This window comes from Aulonocara stuartgranti (assembly GCF_965226115.1).
Source record: "Aulonocara stuartgranti genome assembly, chromosome: 19".
Classification (NCBI taxonomy): Eukaryota; Metazoa; Chordata; class Actinopteri; order Cichliformes; family Cichlidae; genus Aulonocara; species Aulonocara stuartgranti.
Genome location: NC_138955.1, coordinates 6,010,353 through 6,018,992, shown reverse-complemented (window position 1 = coordinate 6,018,992; position 8,640 = coordinate 6,010,353).

Here is an 8,640-nt window from a genome sequence, read left to right as displayed (position 1 = left end):
AGCGTCCAGCTTCATGCCGACCACAGAGCTAGCCTTCCTGATCAGTTTCTCCAGCCTGGATGAGTCCTTCTTTGCTGTGCTACTGCACATTCACCCAATGTATATACTACTGTATATGTATATACTACTGTATATACATTTTTGCACATGTCGAGGAGCGTGTCAGGCTACATTTCACTGTGTGTTATACTTGTATAACTATGCCTGTGACAAATAAAGAACCTTGAACCTTGAAACCTCCTGCTTTTTGTGTGTGCGTGTGTGTTTGTGTGTGTGTCTAGAACAAGCCTGGAATTATCTTTCTTTGACTTAGTCCAAACAGCAGAATTAGGGTTAGTCACCTATAACTCAGTAATTTAACATTCTTGCACTGATACTTGATGCTTAGTTCGTCATTGTTACATTTCTATTATGATTTTGTTTTCTTAGTCAGCTAAGCCTATTGTATCCATGAAAACAGCCCTGCACATGAGCCGGTGTGTGTTCATAATAATGTTGTTTTTGCTAGATTTATTTGAACTTTGTGCAGCTAGTTTCCCAATATGTGTTTGGTTTGCATTATTGAACTCTGACAGGTATTTGGACTCCTTCAAACCCGTTGTACTGATGAGGATGAGAGATGAAGAGCTCTTTCTAGCGGAACACTCGGGTCACTTTGTTTGACCTGGGCTAGAGAGGCTCCAGGAGTCTGGAAAGCTCCTCCAACCCCCCCTCTATCGATCCCACTTTCCTTAACAACTGTTTCAACCACCGAGCCATCAGCAGCCACTCCCAGAAACTCCACATTGCCCAGCGTGAAGGATCATAGTTGGGAGGAAGTGAGCGGGGGAGGGTTAGGTGTAAGGGCAGGGGGTGAAAGTGTAAGATTAAGGGAGGGACAGCTAGAATATGGAAAAGCAGCATATGTTAATGTCAGAAGGAACAGGTCAAAGAAAAAGACTGGGAATTTACAAAAGGAAAAGTTGAATTTTAGGAATTTTACAGCCACTTTAAAGTTTCAGCACTTTACACATTGGCTAACTGCAGTAAAGACAATACTCGCCTCAGGCAAGGGGAAGCTCTGGAAGGCATCATGGTGGTTGAATTGCTCAATAGAAATGCATTTCTCCGAGCTCTGATCGGGACAACTTGAGAAGGAGAATAAGCCTGGTTTCCTTCAGTTTCATGCAATGAGCACAACGTAATAAGCAAGAGAAAACAGCTCTTTGGAAGAAATGTAGTCTCTGTAAAAAGATTGACTTAAAAAAATTACAATGATGTGGAAGTGAGAGGTTTTTAAATATTGTTAAAAAAATGGTGCTGTGTTACATTTCAACTGATAGTTTACTAAACTCAAATGTGACACCCTTGAATTTAATTAGACCATAGCCATCGTCGTAGAAAACAGACAAATGATTTACAGAATGAAGCTGTGGACCTGCTTGGATTTCATTATCTTTCTATTATTTCTGTAGCAATGTTTGCTGTTCTTCCAAAGTGCGTTGATTATTCTTTAGCAGGAAATGCCTGCAGCATATTGTGAGTTCAGCGTTTTGGAATTGTACACAGTGATTGGTCTTTTATTTCATTTATTTGCAACAATGGTAGTAACATAACTGTAAGAGCCTTTAAGATAACAAGTGCTGTGGAATAACACTTGTACCAGGACACACACACGCAAACAGCAAAAGGAACACAAGAAACAAAGATGGTAGATACAGACGAGCGATAATCATGTCGCGTCACACAACCCATCAAATCTAAGATCTCTCCGCTGTGCCATATCAACTAACAGACAAACTAATGAAGAGGAAAACAAATGCCAAGAAATTCAAGTTGAGTGTTGAATGTGAAGATTTAAAGAAACAAAATCTTGCAGAACAGTAATTAGTGGTAATTGATCCTGGCAGCTTTTGATTTTGGGGACTACACTGAAATCTTAGAGCCGTGTGATCTTATTTACATAAGATAAATAAGATGAAAAGTGCATTGGTGTGACATGCAGGTCACCCCAATTCTGCGGATTCTGAACATATATGAACAACACTTCCCAGCAAAGGTTCAATGTTTTAGAATCTGGCAACATTGCAACACCAGGTTAAAAAGTCCAGCTGTGGATGCTGTTAAAACAATACAACAGAGTCATGGTTTTACTCATCTCCATATCTGGTTTCACTGTAGACCCCTGGAGCAGAGGCAGATACCACCTCCCATCATCAACGACCTCTGGGGAAAATCTTCTCTACTGTAACGACCACATACTTGCAACTGTGCATAACTGCACTCTGACCTGAAGTGGTGGAAGATTCCAGGTAAAAGTCACTTTAGAGAGCATACAGTAAATAGCATTAGCTTTAATGTGTCATAAACATATAAGATAGTTTAAAATATTAGGCTTCTGATAATAGATTTTGCCGCATAGAAAATACAGTCAATTAATGACCACAATCTGGGAATCACACTACCCATAGGTAGTTAGTTGCAAAGCCATCTGTATGGTAAATATCAAGATACAGTCAGTAGTAGGTTAGCTTAGCTTAGTTTAGAATAAGGAGTGAAAACAGCTACCTAGTTACAGCATCATTAATGATAACTTATTTAAACTGCATATCTTGTTAGTCTAATACGCACAAACATAAGTGAGAACATGTTTCTTGTCATGACTAATATCAGCCACTAGCTACTTGCTCCCAGTGCAGACTTTAGCTTTTCCAGCCTGATATCGCTGCCTTAGAGACACAATATGAAGGCACAGAGTTTTGTGTGAACTAATAAAACATTTTAAATCTTCTTGTTAGACCATCCCAATGCAAGAATTATTCTTTAGCTGTATCTTTGTGAGTCTGACTTTATCATCAAACAGAGGAGAAAAAGTCATCAGAAATTTAAATGGAAAAATACCTGCTGGTACACTTTTGCTGTCCCCGCAGCCTGAGGCTCTTGACAGCCTGAAGTGAATACTAAGCTTCATATTTCAGTAAACCATTTCCTGCAGGCAGTAATACCACGTCTTTTTCTAGGAGATACTGTACAGCTCATTTTTCCACGAAACATCATATTGCAAACAAGCTGCTCTTCACACGGCACTGCAATTAAAGAACAACATTTTTCTTGGTTGTTTGTGAGGTGCAGATGGGTGACAAATTAAATGAAAACCTGAGTGAATACAAGAAATGACACAAAAACACCATCTGCGTTAGGCCTGCTAACTAGCTAACTAGAATTAGCAAGCAGCTACTCATTGCTAATCACACTGTGGGCTTCTGTATCGTGTGAAATGTAGATACATCTCAACCCGAGTGGATCCCAGTGGTGAAACACACAGTGTGAGCCAATTGTGACCTTGCCTATAGAAAACCCATATAGGGGTCCAAAACTGCTGTGTGCTCTGTGTGGGCACATCGACCTGGGGCCTGCATGGGATAAGTGTGGATTTGTCCACAGAGCCCCACAGTTCACCAACAGCTACCCACTGTGGCCTCACACGGACATGTTTGCTGGGTTAGTTTCATATTTATTTGCAACATTGTATGAGATACATTGTCACATAAAACATATTTAAGGCACAGGGACACACCCCAAATGTTCCCCTTCCTGTTGCATGTTTATATAATTCGTATATCTACTCCACACATAGTTTCCGTAGTTGGCAGGAGCTTTAAAAGCAGGTAGAGTGTGTGCCTGGTGTGAGAATTGGAATGTAACTTAAAAAACTGCAAAGAAAAAAGGCAAAGAAAAACTGTCAAAATGAAAGTACAAGTCAAGGTCGACTCCTTTGTCACGTGGTGTGAGCAGAATCATCTGCAGCTCAACGTGGCAAAGACCAAGGAACTGATCGTGGACTTCAGGAAGACCAGGAAACACTTGACCCCTGTTTCAATCCAGGGGGTCAGTGTTGACATTGTGGAGGACTATAAATACCTTGGAGTACACATTGACAATAAACTGGACTGGGCTAAAAACACCACAGCACTTTACAGGAAGGGCCAGAGTCGTCTCTATTTTTTGAGGCGACTGAGGTCCTTCAACATCTGCCAGAAAATGCTGAGGATTTTCTATGAGTCTGTTGTGGCCAGTGCGATCCTCTATGCTGTTGCATGCTGGGGGAGCAGGCTGAGGGTCGCAGATGCCAACAGACTTAATAAACTGATCCGTAAGGCCAGCAATGTTGTGGGGATGGAGCTGGACTCCCTCAAGGTGGTGTCGGAGAGGCGGATGCTGTCCAAGATAAAGACAATGTTGGATAACACCTCCCACCCACTCCATGACATGTTGGTCAGTCACAGGAGCTCGTTCAGTGAGAGACTGAGATTACCGAAAAGCACCACTGAACGACACAGGAAATCATTCCTGCCTGTGGCCATCTCCCTGTACAACGCATCCACTTAACACACTGTTTGCTGCTACAGCTACACATGTTTCTTTTCCAACTATTTATTTATAAGTGACTTATGTATGTATGTATGTATATATATGTATATATTGTACTATTCTTAGTTAGCGTATTGTCTGTCTTGTCTTAATGTTGGTTTAAAATGGAGCACTGTAACAAAAAATAATTTCCCCCAGGGATCAATAAAGTATTCTGATTCTGATTCTGATTCAATTGCAACTACTTTGCCTTACCTACATGGACTTTTGTTGCAGTTCAACACTGTACTTTGTTTTAGTTCTCCAAAAGTGGAATGTTCACCAGTGAAATAGAAACTGTAGTACTTTAGTATGCAGTTTTGTGGGAATCTAAATCTACCCCTTGATTCTATAGCTTGTAGAAACACCTTTTGCAGCAATAATTTGAAGTAATCATTTTCTGTATGACTTTATCCACTTTATTAATGGAGGAATTTTGGCTCACTCTTCTTTACAACACTGCTTCAGGTTAGGTCCTTCAGGTAAGGTTTGCAGGCTTTCACATATGCACAGCTCTCCTGTCACAGCATGTCAGTAAGGTCGAGGTCTGAACTCTGACTGGATCATTGCAACACCTTGATTTTTTTCAACAGGTTTAACTGTTGGACAAATGGCCCACAGGTACCCAGGTCCTGTAACTGCAAAATCAACCCAAAGCATCACAGCTCCACATATGTGCTTGACAATTAGTACGAGTATTTTGTTTTCTTACACACAATTGCGTGTAAGGAGACAAAAGAGCAACTGTCCCTCAGATTGATTGTGTGAATACAGGATGTGATCAGGTGGTGTTGAATAGAATTTAAAATTAAAGCTGGACAGTGGTCTATAAAGATATGGGACATGTGGAAAAATGATATTTGTTAGATTTATCTTGCACAATTTTTGCAGGTAAGTGCATATTAAAGTTACATGTTCCTTGGAAACAACAGGCATGTGTGGGGGTTTGATCAATTATCACTCTTAAATAAACCAGGAGACACGTGTCTACACATCCTTACCTTTCCCTGTCGATAAACATCTGTCTTTCTCTCTGCACCTTCCCATCACCTCCTCCTCCTTCTTTTCCTCATCCACCCATCATCCTCTGTCCCAGTGCTTCTATGGATGAGTGGTGATATTCCCGTGGGATAGTGGAGGAGGAGAGCTTTCCAGGGCCTGTTGCTTCATCCCAAATAATGCACGGAACATGTTCAGACCACCTTGCCTTGGGTTCACTAATGAAGCGCTCACACAGAAACTCATTTTTTTGCTGCCATTTCATCCTTGTACACACATTCCCTGTATTTACAGTGTGAACATTATTTATTACACTTACTCTACTTCACTTTGACTTTTTTGATGTCCTCCAGTCTCTTGTGCAATCTGTTAATATTAATAAGTTACTGCCTAAACTAAATATTTGCACAAAAATGTAAAAAGTGATCTCTTTACTTTTTTTTACATGTTTATATCCTATTTTAGAAACCAAGAACAAGTATATTTTATACTATTTAGATAATATTTAGATTTACTGTTACTTTGCATTAGTTTTCTTTTATTAGTTGGAGGATCATTATTTTGACATGTTCACCTGTGATACTTCCCTGTAATCTATTTCTCTCTGTCTCCCTCCCTTTTCCTTTCTTCGCCTCGCGCCCAGTTTCAGTCTACAAGTCCTGGCTTGTCGGAGAATTGGAGGAACCGTGCACTCCTTTTTTTCTCAATAATCCGGAACAATCACAGAGTGCAATGCTCAAGAGACGAAGGAGGGTGCGCCTCATTGCAGACAGGGAACAAGGAAGATTGACGTGCTGGTGCACGGTCCCTGTGACCTCTAGGCTTGGTCTGTAGCCAAAGTCTGCTACCATAGTTATAAATTATTTGTTTTTTGTCATTTTACCCCACTGCAAACCCATTTAGATCAGTTTTGTTTTTAATTTTTACTTAATTTTTTCTGTTTTGTACGTTTTGTAAGCTCTTACTTTTTAAAAACTGAATCTTTCAAAAACTTCCACGCTTTATATGCTCAATATTTACTTTATTTAGGTCACCATGTTGAGCTAATTAAATAACATTAATAATGAGTTCGGGTATTTATTTTGCTTGTAATAAGTGATATAAAACCATCATTTCCAACATCCAGAGTGGGCAGAATTCAATGTTTACAAAACATGGATGTATCCACCGTGTTGTCCCACACCATGTTGAAGCCTCAAAGTTAACATTTAGCTTTTGCATTCAAAGATCCATAGATGGGTTCAACATATACACACAGTAATATCATACCGATTAACAAAGAATCACAATAGCCAGCAAAATTGGAGCACAAGAGAGCCTCTTGGAGAGGTTGTCCCACACAGGAGCCCATATAGTGTGTCTTTTCATTCCATTAAAAATGCTCTAAAAAGCACCCAAATGACAAAAATGCTTTAGAGGTTTCATTTCAGTGACTGGGATTAGTTGCGATGTTGTCACTGCACCTGGATTAACGCAGCTGTCAATCAAAGCTGCCACACCTCAAACTTTAAGCCTTAGCAACATGCAAATAAATGAGTTCTAAAATCAAATTAAACTTGTCTGTAGAGACCAAAATCATTTTTTTCAGGCAGAATGGCAATTACATTTTTGAAGCAGGGGACTCTAACATGAGAGTCTATCTGGATTGGACCCAGCCTCAAGTGGTCATTGGAGGAACTGTAGAGGTTGCTGCTTGGTGGGTAGTGGGTCATTTTCTCATGGACCTCAACAGACTCACTAGGCTGGGCGAATTAGTGTGATTAGTGTGATGTGCTGATGGAATTGAAAAGTTATGTCGTTGAGCTACTAATCGTGCAATGATTGATATACAAAAACAGAGCCCATTCAGTTTAATAATGACCAACCAGAACAGAGGAAATTAGTGGTTTCAAACAGAGCAGAATAGATGAGGATGTATGGCGGAGATTAAATTTCTACTAAAAATATTACATTGTGATTATTTTTTTAATCTGATTTGTGTTTCCGTCTGGAAATTGTGTTTCCAGAGAAAAGTGAGAAGCGGCTGAACAAGAATCAGCACTTTTTTGATTGATTTTCCCTTAAACTTGTTGTTGCAAACAAAGGAATCACTCTCTGCTGCCAAAAAAATAACTTCAGCCCTGACCTCACTTTTATGTCTGAAAAACAGGTTACACTCATTTGTACACATCAATTTGCAACAATGCAGCCAGCCAGCAGTAATTTGAAAATGGATTTCTGTGAGTATTACTGAACCGTGTAAAGGGTAAAATCTGACTTCTTGTAATGTGTTAAGTTGCCAAAGAAGAAAATGAGAGTTATGATTAGCATTTGTGCCAACAACAAAATGAGTGAATGACGGGTGAAACGCTCAAAACTGAGATCTGTCAGATCCGTTTGGGGTGTAGGCATCAAAAGCGTGCAGCATCATCTTCTGACTGGGATAGCAAGGACTGAAATGTTTTGATTAGATCATACTTGGATTTGAATTTGCCATGGCAAAAAAACTAACATTTTCTAAATAACTTAAAGCAGGTAAAAAGAAAAACGGTAAAATATGTAAAGGAGACGGTTGTACAGGGAAGCATGAATAATTGAAGATCCTCAGAGATCAGGTATCAACTTCAGAAACTGTAAATGGACATGTGTATATTGTTGTTTTAATTAAATTAAGCTTGAGTCCATCTCAGCACAGTATTTTTGAATCATATCTGGGAGATATGCACCTGCTATTGTGCGACTTAGGTCTTTCCTTAAAGGAGAGTCACCTGCCAGTGCAAAGGGGGGGTAGAGAAAGAAGAGGACGCAGTCATGCCTTTAAGGATAAAACCAGCCTGTCACCTGTTTTAAAAGAAACACAAATTACAGCATGAGTGTTAATGGAAGCCTGGAGAAGACACGAGGAGGAGTATGTTTGCGTGTGCCCGTGCATGTGCCTCCACCCCGTGTATGCGGGGGGTGGTGGAGGTAGGGGTGAATGGAAGGAAGGAAGGAGTCGTCACCTCCTGCAACAAGTTTAACCAGAATCCAAAGCTAACAAGATGCGGTGATTACAGGGTGCTGAAAATATGAAGGAACAACCAAAGACAACAGAGGAAAAAAAGAAAATTAAACAAGGCTTTTGTTCGCTCCGCTCTCCTGTCTATGCTCAGATTTCAGAGAGACAAGATCTCTCTCTCTGTCTCTCTTGCTTTCCATTCTTTCTCTCAGCTTCACACAAAGACAAAAAGCTTGTTTTTTGTGTGGTTTTTTATTTATTTATTGCAGCTGGCT